This window comes from Equus quagga, chromosome 8 (genome assembly GCF_021613505.1).
Source record: "Equus quagga isolate Etosha38 chromosome 8, UCLA_HA_Equagga_1.0, whole genome shotgun sequence".
NCBI classification, from domain to species: domain Eukaryota; kingdom Metazoa; phylum Chordata; class Mammalia; order Perissodactyla; family Equidae; genus Equus; species Equus quagga.
This window is the reverse complement of record NC_060274.1, coordinates 64,445,049-64,466,022: the sequence shown is the minus strand read 5'-3', so window position 1 is coordinate 64,466,022 and position 20,974 is coordinate 64,445,049. Positions and strand designations below refer to the sequence as shown.

Genomic DNA, 20,974 nt, shown 5'->3' with positions numbered 1-20,974 from the left:
TTAACATTTCCTTCAGTGTTCCTGTAAGTTGTTATATATGTGTATTTTTTGACATTATTTAAAGAACTATTTATAGTTTCACAAAACCATTGTAGTCGATGAGTGGTGAGGAGATACACTAGAGTGTTTGTATGTATATTGGTATTTTTCAAGGCAATGGTAAAAATTCTGAGTAAATGCATAGCTCTATGACAACTTTTCTATAATCTTTTTTTCTGCTCAAATAACTTTGAAATCTCACATATGATTAGATGCTATGAGTCTAACAGACAGAATGATATGATTCCATATCCCCAAGAAAGGCATTCTGCCCAAGGTGGCATAGAGTCTGAAGTGTCTAAAATTAAATGGGACACTTTGCAAAATGCCTCTGGATTATTTTCCCCCTACCAGTCTTCTCTGTTTACGTTTAAAAAATGAATCTTTCCTAAGCTGTATAAGATTGCAGTTGGCTTTTACCATTAAGTGCAGAATTTTGGGCTCCAAACTCTTGGTAGTACAAACACCAACGTTCCCTAATAACCAAGTATAATCTCCAAGAACTAGCCTTCTCTACAGAAACTAGCGACCCAGCCTCTGCCCTCGCTGCTTGCCAGCACCCCCTTTGATAGATTGCAGTTACCTGCCATTCTAGGGTGGTGTTTTCTAGCTCTGAGGTTTCTCCCTTTGTCATGTGTCTGATTTTCCCACAAGCATCAGTTTGAGATACAACCAAAGTAAAATCTCTTGTTGCACAGAGCATGTTCTCAGTTTTTACCAGTCCTTCCCTTTTCTTGTTTATGCACCTGTTGTTCCATCTTGCATGGAAATAACTTCCTCTAAAACGAAGGTCTTGCAGATTAGAAGGGAGTGGGGAGGAAATTGGCTGTAATATCCTGAGGGATTGCTGGATTATACCTTCTCTTTTGTTCCAGTAACAGTTACTTAGGTTACTTCTGTTTGCTGTCTCCACCCCAAGGTGGGATTCTTTGCTTGGTAGGAAAATGTAGTGTATGAGCAGACCCTCGTACCCTCCAAGGGCCTTCCTCGGCTGGTGCAGGGAGGGGCTGAGGCATATTTCACACTAGTCCATTGAGGCAAAAGCTCAACAGAACATAGATTTATTCTAGTGAACATTTTTTGAGGAAAATTCGGTTGCTTCTCCATCCCCTGTGCTCATAAGATTCAGAGGAAGTGTGACTAAGCTCACATGCAACATGAATTATCTGACTCAATGTTTAAGATCAATTTTTTTCTCACTTGATGGTTTAAAATTTTTTTAAACTACAGAAAAATCTAAAGAGTATAGTGAACGCCCAATATGTACCCTTCACCTAGATTGACTAATTGTTAACATTTTTGATACCTGTATGCTTTTTTTAAAAGACACACTTTGTACACACACACACACACATACATATAATTTTGTTTTTTGGCTGGACGATTTAAATATAAATTGCAGACATCATGTTACTTTAGCATTTATTTTCTAAGAATAAGAACTTGCTTCTACATAACCACCATATGTTATCATACTTAGGAGAATTAACCATCATGTCAAAAGTGTAATATCCAGTCCATACTCAAATATACCAACTCTCTCCACCTGCCCCCACCTCAAAGGCCCCATTGCCTTTTTTTTTTTCAATCCAAGATCTAGTCAAGGTTCTTATATTAGTTATCTATTTTAATGTAGAACAGACCCTTGCCTTATAATGTTTTTTCGTCACATTGACTTAAAATCTAGGCCCAGTTATTTTGTTGAAGCCCATGTTCCAGACTTGCGTGGTCTTTTCCTCATGGCTGGATTCCTGTTAATTGCCTTAATTGGGGGCAGGTTAGGAGAGATTCTCTGCTACCTGTTGTATCTCCTCAGGAGGTAGGATGATACGCAGTTTGATCACCTGGTTAAGGTGGAGTCTGCCAGATATTTCCATGGAACAGGGACCATTTTTGTTTTGTAATTAGTGGAAGGTACTTTGAGAATGGTGGATATTCTGTTTCCCAGCAACCTTTCACCCAGTAGTTTTAGCATCCATGATGATCCTTTCCTGAATCAGTTATTACACTGGTGTTTGGAAAGTGATTTTTCTAATTCTGTCATTTCTCCTCTACTTATTGTCTAGTATTCTTCAGTAACGAAAAGCTTTCTTCCCTCCACCTCCTTTTCTTTCTCTCCTAATCTTTTATATCAGTATACCTTCATGGATTTATTTTAATTTCAGTGTACTGTAATCTATTATGGTTATTCTCTTAGATGCTCCGAGTGTCCTGGTGTGGTCAGTGGGTGCCCCTTTAAGCTGGCTCCTGTACCCTCAGCTTTTGAATGTTTCTTGCTTTTGGCAAATAAGATATTCCAGGCTCACCTTGGATTTTTCCTGCCTCTGACCTGAACATCACTCTTTTCCCCAAGAAGCCCTGGTTCCTTTAGTGGGGAAGGGTGCTTAGAAACAGAGTTGGGCCCTAGCTTGTTGTTACTCGGGCATTACTGCTTCTCTGACTTGTCAGTGGCAAGAGCTGGAAAATACCCTTTAAAAAAATCGAAAGTTCACATTGACATTTCCTACTTAAATTTAACATTTCAGAGTTGTTTTCTTTGTCTTTTATTTTTTATCTATTCCAGTGAACATTTTGGTTCCTATTTACATTAATATATTTTTGTTATATATAATTACTATATAATTATTATAATACATATAATTATTAATATATGGGCATTAATTTGTATGATTGTAATACCTTCAATGTACCTTGCCTTCTTTTCCATCCCCATCCCCTTTAACACACATGCGTTTCTTATTTCTTTTTACGTATACTCTCCGAAGATATACGCTTAAGTTCATTAGATGCCAGCAATATAACATATATTTCACATTTACAATGCAACATCACGTACATATTTTTCAAAAGTATTTGACAAATCTGAAACGGTGGCTTTGTTTTCCTGGTTTTGCAGGTGAGATGACCGAGGTGCTCAGTGTTCAAGCAGTTTACCGCCGAAAGGTGCCCAGGCCTGCCTGGCTCCAGAGTCCTTGGCCTATCCAATGTTCTGAGCTTCCTCTTCTCTCAGAATCTCCCAAATCTTTAACTCAACATTTTCTTTCAGATTTTGTGTTATCTTTAATCTCGGTGTTTTACTGTGACAGAAACAATCTTAGATGGCCTCAATCCTTTGCCCTATGACTTTCTTTTTCCAATTGCAAAGACAATATTAACAGTGAACACCTCAGTTTTAAAAAGGAAAACAACCACCCATAATCTCCTCACCTTGACAAAGTATTTTGAATTTTTTAGTATCTTCCATGATTTGTTAACCTGCATCAATATGTTTTATAATTTGAATTCATTTTAATTGTAATTCTCTTTTGTAATCTTTTAGATTACATTAATCAATTTTCGTATTTCCATATGCTGTTCATAGTAACAGTGTTAAATAGCTCCATCATTTTTTGTCAAAGACCTGTGCTATACTTGATGAAGTCATGCCCTTATAGAGTTATTTCAGTTTCTAGTTTTCTCCAATAGGTAATATTGGAGTGAATATCTTCATGCGTATGACATGTTTTCCTTCTGTTTAATTAACTGCTTAGAAAGAACTTAGACGAGAGGGATTCCTGGGTCTAAGGGTAGAAATATTTTATAGCTCACCATGTGTTGTGATAATTCTTTCCAAAAGGACTGAGCAAATTGAAGAACTCGCCCGAGGTACTGATACTTACTGAGCTAGTAGCAAAGAGCCAGTGTTTGAGCCTAGGCCTGCCCAAGACCCATTTAGATGTTGACTTGCCCTTTTCCCTAACCCTAACGCTGACACACACAGCTCCTCAGTAGTTACTCCACAAATAGGTGTAACCATACATCTGTTCTCAATGTAAAACTGTGAATGCCTTCATTTCCCCTTCCTTTCCCTTTCTTTGGAAGCATAGCATTTGTCAAGTTCACAAGTCGCAAATCATTCTCCCAAATCAACTACTGTTCCTTGAAAAAACTACAAGACAGAAGCCACATGTTGTCCCATGGAAGCACAACACACACACCAAACAGTGGGAAAGCGCTGGTGTGGGCTCCATTTGTCTGGCCAGGCCTCTTTGGGGCTAGCTTGACTGGCCAAAGGGATTTTAGTGCATAACTTTATTAAAATTTGAAAAACTATTTGAAGATTGACAACTATAGGATTTAAAAATAATGACAGCTGTGCTGACCCAGATGTCATGGTGAAGTGAAATACTAATTTTTAGGTAGGTACTGGTCTACCAACTGTGGTTTCTCGAGTGTACAGACCAGGTCCTGCATATTTTCATATCTCCAGTGTCTAGTCCAATTTCTGGCCTCTGTTTCACAGCAATTTGTTGACCAAACTTAGATAAATCTTCTAAGAAGGGTTTATCCCCTTATGTTTTGAAAGCCCAAGAGTATTAGGGAATGGAAACTCTAGTTCGAATTCTAGGTTACTCACTGTGATAGGCTGAATAATGGCCACCTGAAGATATCAAGGCATAATCCCTGGAATTTGGAAATGTGACCTTATTTGGAAAAAGTGTTTTTGCCAATGTGATTTGATTAAGGATCTTGAGATGAAGGTGTTACTCTGAATTATGTGTGATAAAATGCCCATCACAGGTATCCTTATAAGAGGCAAAGAGAAATTTGACACAGACACGAGCAAGAGCAGGAGGCAATGTAACCACAGACTCAGAGACGGGAGTGATGTGGCCACAAGCCAAGGAACACCTGGAGCTTCCAGAAGCTGGAAGAAGCAGGGAAGGATTCTCTCCTAAAGAGTCTCCCTTTGGAGGGAGAGTGGACCTGCTGGCACCTTGATTGCAGACTTCTGGTCCCCAGAGCTGTAATAGGATGAATTTCTGTTTTGCTTAGCCACCCACTTTGTGGTAGTTTATTACAGCAGGTAATACCCTTACCTGGTAATACCGAATATCTAGGAATCTAATATCCTTACGTAGCTGTTTTCTTTGGAGAGTTAGAAAACCTGTAGTTGCAAAGAATTTTCAGGGGGAGAGATCAACCAGCCTGATCCCCCCAAAATAGCTTTTCTCCAGTAGCAGTAGCTTTTAGCTAGCTCCAGACATTTTCCAGGCAGAGACCCCTGCTGCATGCTGTCTCCTGAGGGCATGGCCCATTCCTAAAGACTTCAGCCGTGTATAGGATTGGGCTGAGCTCTAGCATGAGAATCAAACCTGTGTACTGCATGAACTTGGGATCTCAACACTTCCAGCTTGTTAGCAAAGGGATCCTGTTTTTCTGGAGCCCTCTTGATTCTAATGATTCATGAGGCTATGGCTTGGTCAGCCTCCCATGCAGTGAGCTTCTCGCGGAATGCTGTCCAGTCAGCTTCTCGAGAGCAGCTGTCTGACAACCTCTTTCTGTGCCTGGACTCTTCTGTATGTTCAGGATAACATGGTGAGTGGAAAAAACATAGTCCCTCCCTTCTTGGAGCTTCTACTTTAGTGGAGCAGACAAGTGTTAATCAGAGAACCACAAATAAGTGTGAATTGATGTTGTGGTAATTTCTGTGAAGGAGAGACATGGTGTGAGAGACAATAAAGAGGGGCTTCATGCCGACTGGGAGGCCAGGAAAGATTTCCCAGTGAGTGCCATTTGAGCTATAGGAGTTGGGAGGGGGGTGGGGGTGCGGGAGTGCAGAGGACAGAGCTTTGCTGACAGGGGGAACAGTGGTTGCAGAGGCCTACATTCTGAAATGCAGAGGCTGGCGTGCCTGGAGCATGGAAAGTGCAGGGCCCGGTGTTGGGAGAGGCAGGCTGAGGCTAGACTGTGGAGGAACTTGTACTTCATATCGAGGATTGGGGGCCCTTACCACGAGGGCAGTGGAGAGCCCTCAGAGGATGATGTGAGTCTAGGGATCGGCACGATTTGCCTCTGCTATGCCATTCTCGCTATTACTATTTGAGTTCACCAGTCCTCACCCTCCCTTCTACTCCCTTGTAATTGCATGTTGTGTTTCGATTTTCCCAATTCCACTGTTCTAATTGATTTAATGATGGGTTTAATCAAGATATGAAGTTCTTGAGGGAGATGAGGGGAAACTTTGAATACCCAGGCCTGGAAGACCTTTGGTGGACCTCAGAGGCGAGGAGGAGGAGGTGGGTCCCTGAGAGCTGCGCAGGGCTCAGACTCTAAAAGTATGACTTCTCTGCCTGCCGTTGGATTTGTTCATATGCTTTTTGATGTGTCTTTCAGATTTGGTTGTCATTATTGTTTTTGTTTAAAATGTGAATGAAGCTTTCTTTGTAAATCATCTCAGTGTAATTTTTATACGTTGTTCACACAGCTATCACTAACAGTGAGGTAAAAATAACTTTGTGTGTGTCCCTTTGAGCTTTGCAAATATGTTTCCATTTGTTGTTTGTTATTAACTGATGTCTCATTAAAGAGGGCTGGGTCGCAAAAGCTATTTTCACTAGTACCTTATCCTCTCAGCTGGGAAGACTAAGTGGGGCCTGAATAAGCTTGGAGATGTGGGCCTGGCCTCTTGGGCTCAGAATGCTCTGCCTATTACAGGTCCGACCCCTGTCTGTGTGGGGTGGGCACTAGGTGGCTCTGATATCCATTTGCTTTGCTAAGATCGGGTATGAATTTACCAACTACATGTTTTCCATCTGAAGTGTAGATCTTTGCACTCCACACGAGAATAGAAGTTGGCTCTTCTTTTGAAAAAGGAATGTCAGAAATTTGATTTTAGTGAGGAGCTGTTGCGTCTGACTTACCACCTTGTCAGCCTCTGTTTTATTGAATCAAAATGATAGCAATATAATCAGCATCCACAAATACTTCCTTTCTCTTCAGAGTACAGAGAATCAGTCCTGAGACAATTCCCATTTTGATGCATGAGAAATAACTGTGCCAAAGAAGAAAAAAAAGAAATCTAGGGTTTAAAAATGCGTGGCTATATGAATAAGATGTGTTCTCTGCCTTTCCCATGTTTGCTGTTTATCCTTCTGAAAAAAAATATGGTCTTTTAAGTACTTCACAAGGTGAAGGAGGATATAATAATGTTGAAGATAAAATCATTTTTATATACCTGTTTTCACTTTGTGAGGCTGTTGCAATGAAATCCAGGCCTTGGCCACATGCTGGGAGTTAATGAGGTTTACAATTGGCAATACTTAAAGAGTATTAGGGTAACGTATTTAAACATCAGCCGTTCACAGTCTGAAATGCTCATCATCTGTCAAATATAGTCCGGAATCAGTAAGTGGCGGTCTTTCAATTTGCTAATAAAGAAAGTTTTCTACGCTACTAGGGTGGACACAGCTTTCAGATAAACACCTGAAATTCATAAACTGTAAAATTAAGCAAAGGCATCTCTTTAATTTAAAAAACTTGGTAATAATCAACAGCAGTCACCTGAGAAGCTTAAATTTTCTTCTTAGTCATCAGACTCCCAAATTAATCTACCAAAACAAAAAGCCTCATTAGCAGCTCTCATTGAATCAGTGTTATTTTTTCTTTCTCTCAAGATGTCTGATTAACCCCCTTTCTTTTTGCATTACTCACTTTGTGTTAATATTTGATGTCTGAAATCATAGGGGGATGTGTGCAATGTGGTGGCTAGACACTGTCTGCAAGGAGTAAATTAAGAAGAATTCTTAAAAAGGTTTGTATTATGTCGCTGGTATATTAGAAAACCTTTAGGAATCTCAGGTGCCTGGGTTTATTTTTCTTTTTAATTCCAGAAAGGGTTGATTAATGACTAGGTGCTGATTTCACTTCTGATTCATATGTACGGATAGCCCTCCTCCCCTTCCCCCTTCTTCTACAGACCAATTCAGGCCCACTTTGGAGAGTTTTGCTGCTATAAAGGGAAGGTGAGAAATGGGGCCATGGCTGGAGTGGGAAGGGATGTGTGAAGGGAGCATCTTTTTAAGGTGGATACAGAAAGCATAATGTATGCTGATGGGAATGACGGGCAGGAGTGGAGAATTGACACTGTAGGAGAGAAAAGGAAGAGATTCTAGTGCGTTGTCTGAGAAGGAGGTGGCCTCTTGTGAGAACATGGTGAGTTGATCTAGAACAGCTGTTCTCAGTGTGCTCCGTGGACACCTGGGAATCTCTGAGACCTTTTCAAGGAGTCCATGAGGTCAAAACTGTTTACATAATAATACTAAGACGTGATCTGACCTTTTCATGGTATTGTATTTGAAGTGATGGTTCTAAACACAATGGTGGGTAAAACTGCTGGTGCCTTAACACCAATCAAGGAGCGACACCAAACCCAACAGTGTGAGTAGTCCTTATATTCTCACCACAGTAACAGTGGTAATGATGATGCCAATTCGGCTTGAGAATGTCCTTGAAGCAGCAGTAAAAATTGATTTTTCTTAAATTGCACCCTTGCGTACATGTCATTTAAAAATTCTGAGTGATGAAATAGGATATACTCATAGAGAACATTCCTGTCCTGTGATGGTTGTCTGAGGAAAAGCACTCGACCTGCTGTTTTGAGTTGCTAGCTGTACTAGTCATTTTTTCTATGCAACACTTTCAATTTGAAAGAAGGACTTATTTGAAAGAATTAAAGTTTTCACAGAACAGCTTCATGACACTTGAAGAGTTTTCAGATGTAACTAGTGGTGATATTAATGTGATTTTTTAATATAGTGTGAGGAAATGTGCCAATATTTGGAAGAGCTACATAACTTAGGGAAATGTTTTTCAAATGACCAGTACTCAGTGTTGCAAGATCATGCCTGGGTAAAAGATCTATTCAAAATGCAAGATAGACCCATGAATTTTAAGGTAACAGAGTAGGAAAAGTTCACTGATACAGTTTCAGATTCCACCTTGCAACCAATTTTAAGAAACTGTCACTTATTGGGATTTGATGCTGTTTCATAGAAGAATATCCACAGTTATCTAAAAAGGCAGTTAAAATACTCCATCCTTTTCTAACTATGAATCTGTGTGAGGCTGAAATCCTTCATATCCTTCCACCAAAAGAACATATTACAGCAGATTGAATGCAGCTGTCTTTCATTAAGTCAGACATTTAAGAGATTTGCAAAGATGTAAAACTGCTTTGTTTCTCACTACATTTTTTGTTTTAGAAATAGTTATTTTTCATACAGATATTATGTTTCCATATAACAGGTTTATTTGTTTTTAATGACTTAATACATATTTTAAAAATTTATTAATTTTAATTTCTAGTACAGTGAATATGATAGATATGACCCACATAAATAAAAGCTCTTTGGGATTCTCACTAATTCATAAGCATGTAAGGGAGTCCCGAGACTCAAAAGTTTGAGAAGCGCTGAGCTAGAAAAATGGAAGAGCAGGTCGAGTAAAGGGCAAAGAAGTTGTGTAGAAGTTGTGGTGGGATTTGGGGGAAGTTTTCTTCTGGTTTCCTTGGTTTTTCTCTGGGATATAGATGAGAGGGAAGATGTGGGTTGAGCATTGGCAGTTTGAGGAGAGAGAATATACTAAGTGTTCATCTAGAAGTGGGAGGGTGAATGGACAAGGGAACACAGCATAGATGCTGGGCAGGATCCACTTGAGGGCCCACCTGAGGGTTTGTAGTTGTGAAATTCAAAGTAGGCCAGTTTGTGAGGCAGAGTTCAGCTGCTTAGCTCCTGGCTTGGAGTGGGAAGTGTTGGATATAACCAGGGTTGAGGGCTTGTCCATTGAATGATCAGAGTAGGAGAGGTGCCAGGGAGGTGAAGGGCATGCAAGAGAGTGATTAGAATCATTGACTATAGGTTAACTGTGGATAAGGGGCAAAGACGGGATGTTGGGGTAGGAGGCAATGCGAAGGTGATAGGCTTATTGAATTGTAGGTATCGGCGTTGTTGAAGATTGTTGAAGTTGGGGTGTAAGAGGGAGTGAGCAGGAAGACTAGAAGATGCATAAAATTGAGAACAAGGAGGTATTGCAGTTATTGGTAATGGCAAAAGTCTGGAGTCTGACCACAGAAGTGAGTGACTGAGGAAGGGTGGAGAAAAGGTCATTGGAGGAGAGGAGTTAAAGTAAGTGGGAGGCCTAGGTGTTTGAAGAATTAGTATATTGAAGTGTCAGTGAGCCAGGAGCTAAAATATGATTGGAGGGTATGAATCAGGCATTATTAGGTGATAGAAACAAGGAGGGTTGCTGAGTGGTGTATTCAGATGATGTGAGTATTTAAACTGAGGGTGAGGAAGGAAGGGTTAGGGATGGTCTGGAAGACGCAGTGAGAGGGAAGGAGTACACCTACTCTGCTTATAAGCTTGGTGCAACCCAGGATTGCAGAGAAAAGCCTGTCACTGCTTAAGAGGGGGTTGGTGAGGAAGCATTGTGTCAAAGAACAGCTAGGTATTGGTTAGAGCAAGAAAGTGAAGGGATATTTAGAGGATTCCTCTGAAAGGGATCCCTTTAGAGAAGGGATTGAGGATGAGATCTTGCTCCGCATGCCTTGTTGAAGGCACTGTGGAAGGGTTTCTGGGAGAATGGTGACACAATACGGAAGGTGCAGAGGCCCCTTGGGATTAGATGTGGACGATAAAGGGTAAGGTGAGAGTCTGGGGCTGCTGGTGGAGGTTGCACAGGATACAGGGACAATGAGATTCGTCCTGGTGGACTCCAGATTGTGCATGCTGGGAGGTAGGGATCTTTGCAGAGGGGCAGGGGTATCTGGGGATGGGCTATTTTATTACTTGAAGAACTTTTAAAGCAAAAATATTCTGTGGTGTTGGAGCTCTGCTGATGTTTTTTCCTAGATGTTTAGACCAAAGGATGAAGGAAGCCAACAGTTACTGAGCACGTGTAGGGTTCCAGATCTGGTGCTAACAGTTTCTATCCATTTCCTTATTTAAGCTTCATAAGTCTTTAATAGGTACTTTCACTCTCCACTTACAAAAGAGGTGCAGAATCAGAGTTTAAATAATTTCCTCAAAGTCACACAGCTACTGAGTGCTGGAACTAGAATCTGGACCCCATTCTTGTTGGCTTGTGCCCATTCTGCTCTACCGTGGAACTTTCTGTGTATAGAGACGAACCTTGAAAATGGTCCTTTCCACGAGAGCTTTGCGTATGTCTTTGCTTAGAAGTTCCGATGCCCTTTGCAAGATTCTTAGCCACTAAGACTAATTATTTGGCCAAAGTAAGGCGGACTTAAAACCTCCATGAGAGCCACCCCAACTATCTTCCACACCCACAGACTTGTGTATGAAAAACTGTCCTTATATTTCTCACATTTATTTTTTTTAACCCAGGAATAGTTTTTGGACCACTTTTCCCCTTTTACCATTCTTAGTCTCAACCTTGAGGTACCATTGCATACCATATTCTCAGAATTTGTGTCTTTACTGGGCCAACTGAAAGTACCAACCCTTTCTCCATACCCTTCCTAGCAGGTGAAGGTGCTCAGAAAATGTCTGAAAGAGCAAATACTGCTCCCTGCCTCTTGCCTTATTTGGTTGTCTCATCTGGTCTTGGCTTAGCTGCACCAGAGGTGTTTAAAACTCAAATGTAAAATTTTAAAGGAAAGGTAATCAATGTGAGCTCTGTTTCCTGACTCCTTGCAAATCTGTTTCTCTATCAATGTCAGTGTCATAGGCACAGGACGTAGCAGTTGCTTAAATTAAAACAGTCTTGCACTAATCTATGAGGAATTCCTGAAGTGAAATGTGAGGAGATTTTAGTGCCTATTAACCTTCTCATTGATTGTGGCATAATTGTCACTGAGTCACTTCCTAGTAAAAAGAGTGAGATTCTCAGACTTTAATGAAGGTTTTTGAGGGTAAGACTTCCATCACAATCTGATGTAAAGATTTTGGGATCTTCAGTCTGGAAAAGTAAGAGATGAAAGAAGATAACTTTCATAGAAATAATAAAGTAACTTAGTCTCTATAATAAAGGATATATGGTAAGGTAAAGTGGCCTTGTGTTATAAATCTGAGAGAACCTCAATACTTGAAAAATCTAGGTTAATTTCAGATTTCTTAATTCATTTAACAAATATTTATTGACACCAGCTATGTGCCAGGCACTGTTCTAAACAAAACAGATAAGCATTGTGCTCTTATATAGCAAATACACAATGTAAACCGATAGATATATGGGGATAGACAGGCAGGTGGCAGGTGGCCTATTAAAACGAGGGAAGAAGATGTGAGCGACTGTGGGTTTGGGGTGCTCCAGTTGATAGGACGGTTAGGGAGGACCTCTTGGAATAAAATGCTAGTGACATGTGGGCAGAGACCTCAGTGAGAGAGTGAGCCATGAGAGAATTGATGAGTTGAGCTTCCTAGGTAGAGGGAACAACAGATGCAGAGAACCTGAGATGGGAGGGTGCTTGGCATCTTTGAGAATTAGCAAGGAGACCAGCTTGGCTAGAGACTGGTGCTGAGCAGGAAAGTGGAAGAAGTCAAAAAGGTACCAAGGGGCCAGATTATATAGATCTTGTAGTATTTTATTCCAAATATGGAATAAAATATTTGAGAGTTTTGAACATGGGACTGATCTGATCAGAATTACATTTTGAAAGGATCTCCTTGACTGATTTCTAGAGAATAGAGTGAAGTGGGCAAGAGAGGAAGAAAGGGAAAAGATGACAGGACTAGATCGCTAGTTTTAGAGATGGAAGAAGTGGTCTGAGTTGGGATTTTCTGATAGACTGCATATGAGATATGGGAGCAGCCAATCCAAACAACTGAGGGAATTTAGGGGGAGGAATAAGTTTGAAAGCAAAACTGCGAGTTCTTCAGGACATGTTAATATTGAGGTGCCTATTAAACATACAGTTGTAGAGGTGGTCTGTTAGATGTTTGGGTATGGATTTATGTCAGGGGAGAGGTCTGGGTTAGAAATAGGAGTCAACCAAATCACTTCCTTGATCTGAGCCAATTTTAAGCATTGAGGAGTTGGTGCTGTAATAATTCCTAAAGGTTCGATGAGTTGGGTGTTGTTTTTTGGTGGGAATGGAGGCCTTTTTTATATTGAGTATTATGAATTCACAGTTTTTTATAATATATTTGACATTTTTTAATCAATTGTGTTTATCTCATCTTTGGCCAGTGGGAGTCCTTTTATATTTTCCCCTGTGTCTTTTTTGATAGTATCCATTAATATTTGATAGCTTCCTTGCTTTCTGGCAAAACAGGATGTTATTTTATGTATTTCCTGCTCCACACCTGGAATTGGCCACTCTTCCGTGGAGCCCTTATTCTTTTTTTTTGTTGTTGAGAGAGAGTGCCCTGAACTAACATCTGTTTCCAGTCTTGCCCTTTTTGCTTGAGGAAGGTTGTCCCTGAGCTAACATCTATGCCAGTCTTCCTCTATTTTGTATATGGGACGTTGCCACAGCATGGCTTGGTGAGTGGTGTGTAGGTCTGTACCTGGGATCCGAACCTGCGAACGCTGGGCCACTGAAGCAGAGTGTGTGAACTTAACCACTAAGCCACTGGGCTGGCCCCATGGAGCCCTTATTCTTTTATATTTAGAGACCACAATCTGGGTGTTAGGTGTGCTTCTTACTTTTGGGTTGTCATTGCTTTGAGAGCTTTTCAATGGATAGTTGGAGGAAAAAGGTCTTTAGTTCATACTGGTATTTAAAATTGAAAGTTAAATGGGCAAAATTAAATTCAAAGTATTTTTAGTTCTTTGATTTTCCTATTTATCTCTTAACTCTTTCATTGAAAATCTTGGTTACCAGCAACAGAATTATGTATTTCCAATATGTAAGATATATTCTAAATAATAACATCAGTATTGCTGCTAACAATTAGACACTGAAGGAAGTTTAAGATTTCTTTTCACCTCTATTTGTGCGTAGACTGTATCCCACTAAATATATTACAGTGAAAATACTGTGTTCTAAGGTTATTTGAAATAATTCATTTCTCTGTGTGGTTTTGCCACCAATTGCTAGATTAGGTTCATTCGTTTCAGTTTGTTTTCAATTTTTAGAGACTGCTTTTTTTCTTTTAGACTTAATTTAATTTTTGCATATGTAAAACATATGTTTCCCAGGTCAAAAGTATATAACAGGAGCAAGATCTACTCAGAGAAGTCTGACTTGACATGCCTGTCCTCTTCACCCTGTCTCTGCCCTCCTGCCATAGGTCACTCTTTTTTCCCTTAGTCTTTATTGTTTTCTTCCACAGGGCGTTTCTCCCCCAAATATAAGCAAATTGGTATGCGTGTATATTCATATTCATATTTCTCTCTGCATTCGGACCCGAAAGGCAGCTGTGTAAACTCTTTATATACTGTAAATATTCCTGTGAGAGACTATATGTAGTATGTGCACATGTACATGTGTTTTAGTCAGGGTTCTCCGGAGTGAAGAGGAGATATATATGGCGGAGGGGAGTGAAGAGAGAGGGAGGGAGAGGATTGTTAGAAGGAATTGACTTATGCAGTTGTAGAGGCTGAGAAGTCCCACTATCCGCCATCTCCAAGCTGGAGACCCAGGAAACTCAGCGGTGTAGTTCAGTCTGAATCTGAAGACCTGAGAGGCAGGGGAGCTGATGGTATAAGTCCCAGTCTGAGGGCAAGAGAAGATGGATGTGTGGGCTCAGTCAGTCGGGCAGGGAGCGTGAATTCTCCCTTCCTCCACCTTTTTGTTCTATTCAGGCCCTCAACGGATTGGATGATGCCCACCTGCATTGGGGAGGGCAGTCTGCGTCACTCAGTCCACTGCTCATAGAGAAACACCCTCACAGACACACCCAGAAATAATATTTAATCTGGACATGTTTAACATTTAATAATGTTTAATTCCAGGTCCCAATCAAGTTGACACATAAAATTAACCATCACAGCATGTGTGTAATGTTAGTCCCTAGAACACACACACAGACACACACTCTCATACTCACTCACTTACTTCTGTCACTTAACCATATTTCCTAAAAGTCACTCTATAAATGTGTAGAGATATCTTCCTCATCCTTCTTATGGTTGCATAGCATAAGAATGTGCATTTTTAATCATTTCCCCAGTTTATTCTAATAGCTGTTAAAGTTTGTGTACCACTGCTTTTAAGGTTTACGTTATTCGGGTTATAAGGATATTTTCCCAGACCACTGTTAGGGCTCTTGTCAGAACTGGACGTACCATAATGAACTATAAGCCGTGATTACACTCAGCGTATCATTTTACTTCCTTCCATTTTCTCCCCACTTTCCTGCACCCAATGCTTCTGAGGCTGTCGGCCTCCCTTGTCCACTCACACGGGAAAAGGACTGTGATGTACATATCTTGCTATAACTCATTCTTCTGGTAACTGCTGCCTTCAGACAGAACAGCATTGTTTGAATGGGAAAAGCATTGTATAGTGGAAGGAACACTGATGGCGATTGAAAAATCACATTCACATTGTACTAAGTCTTTGAAAAGCCCTGGGACCTTAGACAAGTCACCTAACCTTTCGGGGCCAGTTTTCTCATCTGATTAGTTGGGTTATTACTTACTCTGTGAACACTTGAATGTTGTTGCCTGGTGATAACATCTGTGGAAGAGTTTAGTCAGCTCTCCCTGCTCACTTCCCTCACAGATACTGTTCCAGCATTCCTTCTCTCTCTCCTGCATTATCACCTCCCGCTTCTCCTCCCCCATTACTGGGATCTTTCCTGGAAACACACAAACCTTACAGTATTTTTCCCATATTAAGAAAAACATCTCATGATTCCACTTCCTCCTCCAGCTTCTATCCTACTTCTGCTCTTTCTGGAAAGCTCATCAAGAACACTGTCTCTTCTGGCCCTCGGCAGTTCGTCTCTGCCCATTCCTGCTGAATCCACTCCCCTCAGGTTTTCCTCTGCTGAGTCTGCTCATGTTAAGATCCTGACTAGGAAAAACTCCCTCTTCCTCCTGTGTGAGTCTCTTTTACTACTCACACAGAACACTTCCCTTCTGACACTTCTAGTCACCAAATGTGTGTGGGTTTTTCCCACACCAAGAATTTTGTGATGCCAGCTGAGTGTACTACAACTGAACTCAGTTCTGACACTATCCACCTGGAGATAACATCAGACTCCACAGATTAAGGGTTCAGTCCCACAAGACCGGCCCCCCCCCCCCAACTTCAGATGCCAGTCTCAAGACCAGGTTATTACCTGTGCTTCTGACTGATCAGCTATAACTTGGAGGGTCTCACGACTCCCTCTGAGTTTGATTAGTTTGCTAGAATGGCTCACAGAGCTCAGGAAAACAGTTCACTTACTCTTTACCAGTTTATTATAAAAGGATATGATAAAGGGTACAGATGAGCATCCAGATGGAAGAGATGCATAGGGCAAGGTATCTGGGAAGGGATGTGGAGCTTCCGTGACCTCTCTGAGCTCCCTACTCTCCCAGAACTGGCGTGTGTTCACCATCCCAGAAGCTCCCTGAAGCCCGTACTTTTGGGACTTTTATGGAGGCTTCTTCAGGTAGGCATGATCAGTCATTGACTACGTTTCCAGCCCCTCTCCCCTCTCTAGAGAATGTGGGGTTGGGCTGAGAATTCCAAGCTCCTCATCATTGTTTGGTCTTTCTGATGACCAGCTCCCATCCAAGAGTCGCTTCATCAGAACAAAGGACGCTGCTGTCACCCAGGAAATTCCAAGGGATTTGGGAACTCTGTGTCAGGAAGCAGGGTCAAAGACCAAATAGTAGAAGAAAAGAATTTCCTAGTGCTCTTATCACCTAGGAAATTGTCAGGGTTTTAGGAGCTCTATGCCAGGAACTGCGGGTAGTGACCAGCATATGTGTTTTCTGTTGCATCACACATCCACAAAGCGAAATCCAATGATAATAGTAGTCCTCAGATTAAGATAGTTGTTCCTTCATACCTTCTTGAAATACTCTCTTCACTTTCAGTACACCACACTGTCCTCAAACCTCCCTGGGTGTCCTGTCTCTGTCCCCTTTTCTGGTTCTTCCTCATCTCCCATTCTCAGGGCTGAGTCCTTGGACTTCTGGTTTTTTCTAACTACTTCTTGGGTAATCTCATCTCATGGTACTAAATACTTCATAACTTATACTTTTGTGTCTCCAGCACTCTCCTCCCCATTGATCTCTAGAGTCCCATCCATCCAGCTATTTCCTGAAGATCTCTGTTTGCACGTCCCATAGGCCTCTCAAACCTCAGGTGTCCTAAACTGTCCTTCTCTTCAAAACTGTTCTTCCTATTTGCTGTCTCGGCATCTTTATCTTGCAGTTGCTTGGATCCCAAACCCTGGAGATATCCTTTCTTCCTCCTTTTCTCTCATACTTCACATTTAATCTTTCATCAAATCTGGTTGGCTTTACCCTCAAAATATAGTAAAACTCCTCTGTCTGATTTCTTAGCAAGGTAGCAGTAGCAGCAGCTGCTTTTCAGGCTTCATGATACCAATGTGGACAATATGAAAAAGGAAGATGGCAGAAAGCTGACCAAGAAAGATAGCCAGGAAAGACAAAGACCCAGGATACATTTTGAGGCAACCCCTAGTGTGAGAAACGGTCTGAAAGGAAACTCCAAGACAAGCTCAATTACTTGGTCTTGTTTCATAAAGGCACATGGGATAACTATAGAGAAGTTTCCATCTCTTAAGTTCACAACTGCTGTGGTCCTCTCTGAAGGGCTGATGATTTGAGGGTCCCTGACTGGGGCATCCCTCTAGGAGCTGCTTAGGAAAAGGCTCATCAGGTTGATTTCTACATAGAGCCCAGGTTCAGGATAGATGGTGATGCACTTGCTGCTGGTAAAGATGCTTAAAAGGGGAAGCAGGGTAGCAAATGTACATATCACTGTAGTTCTGCTTCATTTTATTCTCTCTGCAGGTTCATGTAAATGTACATTTTCAAAAATAAAACTGTTAAATTAAGAGCAAAAACCTAAGTTGGATCATGTCACTCTCTGGCTCACAATCCTTTACAGCTCCCCATTTCACTGAGAATAAAAGCCAGAGTTTTTCCTGTGGCCAGCAAGCCCTTACAGCGCTCACTCTCTCCTTCCATTACCCCACTCCTTCATCTCCTCCCCTTCTTCCTTTAAGTACTTTGTTCCAGCCTCATTGGTCATCTTGCTGCACCTTGCACATACCATGCTCAGTGTCACCTCAGGGCCTTTGCACTTCCTGTTCCCCCAAGAAGCTCGCTCACTTCCTTGAGGTCTTTGTTCCATTGACATCATCTTAGGGAGGCATTCCCTGAACATGCTGTTTTAAACTGTACCTCCAACACTCCATTCCCCTCTTTACTATAGTATTTCTCATAGTGGTTGTCTTGTAACATCAAATTTTACTGTTTTATTGTCTCTCCTCCGCTTCATCACACACACTTGACTGAGCTCCGTGAGGGGAGAGATTTTTGTCTGTTTTGTTCACTGTGGAATCTGCAGATCCTAGAACGGTACGACTGGCTCACAGTAGCACTCCGTCCCTGTTTGTTGACTTGGTTTGAATGGATTGGATACATACGCACGGTGAATGTGTGAGGTATTGTATCAAGACGGTGAGGGGATGAGATGCTCAGGTTGTCTTTCCGGTTCCATGGTGAAATTCAACGAGTTGAAAGCCCTGGTTGTCATTTTCTCCTGGGAACACTCGAACGTTTTATGCAGTCTCTGTCTGTACTAGTTGCTAAAACTTTTAGCACATCTTTTTCTCTTGCGTCTTCACTTTTCCTTTCCAAATAGGCTGGTACCACAATAGTCTGGGGTCATTCTGGTTTTTGTAAAATTACTCTGATTCTTTGTATTGAGAAAACCACCCATAGGATTAGGTTCTTGATCCTTTTTGATCTTCCTGCCCTTCCTCTTCCAAACCCTGTGAAGGTCAGGGCGTCCCTGACTGGGCTCCACTGGGCACTGCCCCTCTGCCCATCTCTTCTAGTCAGCTCTGTCCCTCTGCTCCTGTCATCTCTGCTTATGGTCGAGTGAGTTATGGCCTTCTGCAGCAGAGTTAAGTAAATGCAGCCATGTCTCTTCTCTTTCAATAAATTTTAGTTCACATTATTCTTCTAGCTATTAGTTTAGAATATGGTTTTTTAAATTCACAAAGGGTGTTAACATTGCCATTTGGGGAAAACCCCCCTTGAAAGTACCTAAGGATTGGCTGAACAGATAATTCATGTTGAAACCCTGAGCATTGGCTGAACATGTAATTCATACTGAAACCCTCTTTCTGTCGCCTTATGATTTCCTGATCAGTGCTTTCTTCTAGAGGTTTTTTTTTTTTCAAAGTCAGGAAAGAAGACAGTCACCAACTTTCTGAAGGAAAAAGCATTAGAACGCTAATGTTGCTTTTCCACAATTAATAATAATTGTACCTAGAAAAAGCAAGACTCTCAAGTCTTGTAACTTAATTTGCTTTTGCAAAAATATAAAATACTCCCCACAGTTTCTAATTTTGATTATTCTTTACAGTTGCTGTTTTCTGTTGTAATTGCCTACATTTAAAAAAGCTTAGTATTGTTATGAGACGTTTAGAAATAGAACTTGTTAATGAATGCAGAGATAGTGTGGAATAGGATGGGGAAACGACGGATCAATTAGGAGAGAAAATTTTTCTTTTCTTACCTGTTTTTGAGCATTTACATAGCCTCTTCCCAAAAGTAAAATAAAATATAAACTTAAGTAGACCAGGCTCAAACAGTTACAATAAATGCTTTTGGTTCTTTTAATGAGAATCTACATTGATGGGTGCCCTGTGTTAATAGGTGAATTCATTGTATTTTGTTGGTGGTTATTTGTACAGTAGTCCCCCCTTGTCCGTAGTTCCGCTTTTTGTGGTTTCAGTTACCCACAGTCAACAGCAGTCTGAAGACATTAAATGGAAAATTCCAGAAGTTAACAATTCATCAGTTTTAAATTGTGTGCCATTCTGAGTAATGTGATGAAGTCTCGCGCCATCCTGCTCTGTCCCACTTGGAAGGTGAATCGTCCCTTTGTCCAGCATATCCACGCCGTATATGGTGCCCGCCTCTTAGGCGCTTAGTGGCTGTCTTTGTTATCAGATCAGTTGTCGCGATGTCCTAGTGCTTGTGTTCAGGTAACTCTTATTTTACTTAATCACAGCCCCAAAGAGCAAGGCTCGTGATGCTGGCACTATGGATGTGCCAAAGAGAAGCCGTAAAGTGCTTCCTTTAAGGGAAAAGGTGAAAGTTTTCAACTTAATAAGGAAAGGAAAAAATCGTATGTTGAGGATGCTGAGATCTACATTGAGAATGAATCTTCTATCCATGAAATTGTAAAGAAGGGAAAAGAAATTTGCGCTAGTTTTGCTGTCGGACTTCAAATACGTATGCACAGATGGTCCCCAACTTATGATGGTTAGACTTATGATTTTTCCACTTTAAGATGGTGCCAAAGTCATACGCATTCCATAGAAACTGCACTTTGAATTTTGATCTTTTCTCAGGCTGCTGATATTTGGTATGATCCTCTCTGGTGATGCAGGGCAGCAGCAGCGGGCTGCAGGTCCCAGTCAGCCACGCAATCACTAAGGTGAACAGCCGATACCCTTAAACCACTTTGTACCCGGACAACCATTCTGTTGTTCACTTTCAGTATAGTATTCAATAAATTATGTGAGAGATTGAACACTTTATTGTAAAATAGGGTTTGTCTTAGATGATTGTGCCGCACTGAAGGGTGATGTTGTAAGTATTCTGAGCATGTTTAAGGTCAGCTGGGCTAAGCTAGGATGTTCGGTAGGTTTATTAAATGCATTTTTGACTTAGGATATTTTCAACTTATGATGGGTTTACTGGGACCTAACCCCATTGTAATTCAAGGAAGAGCTGTATAGGAAAAAACGTAGGATATAAAACTTCTGCCACTATCCCAAGTTTCAAGCATCCACTGGAGGTCTTGAAACGTATCCTCCATGGATAAGGGGAGACTACAGTATAGCTAAATATAATTAAATACGAAAAATTTGTTGTTTCTTTACCAGATGTTCTGCCAGTCCTTAAGCAAGCAAATTACAATCATGCATTGCGTAACGATGTTTCGGTCAAGGATGGACCGCATATACGATGGTGGTCCCATAAGATTAGTCCCGTATAGCCT

The 20,974-nt window shown here is 41.1% G+C and overlaps 1 protein-coding gene across 2 annotated transcripts in view; it reads left to right on the top strand.

Moving 5' to 3' along the window:
• SLC25A13 (solute carrier family 25 member 13) overlaps positions 1 to 20,974 on the top strand; it is a 188,207-nt gene that overhangs the window by 37,788 nt on the left and 129,445 nt on the right. The window lies entirely within an intron of this gene.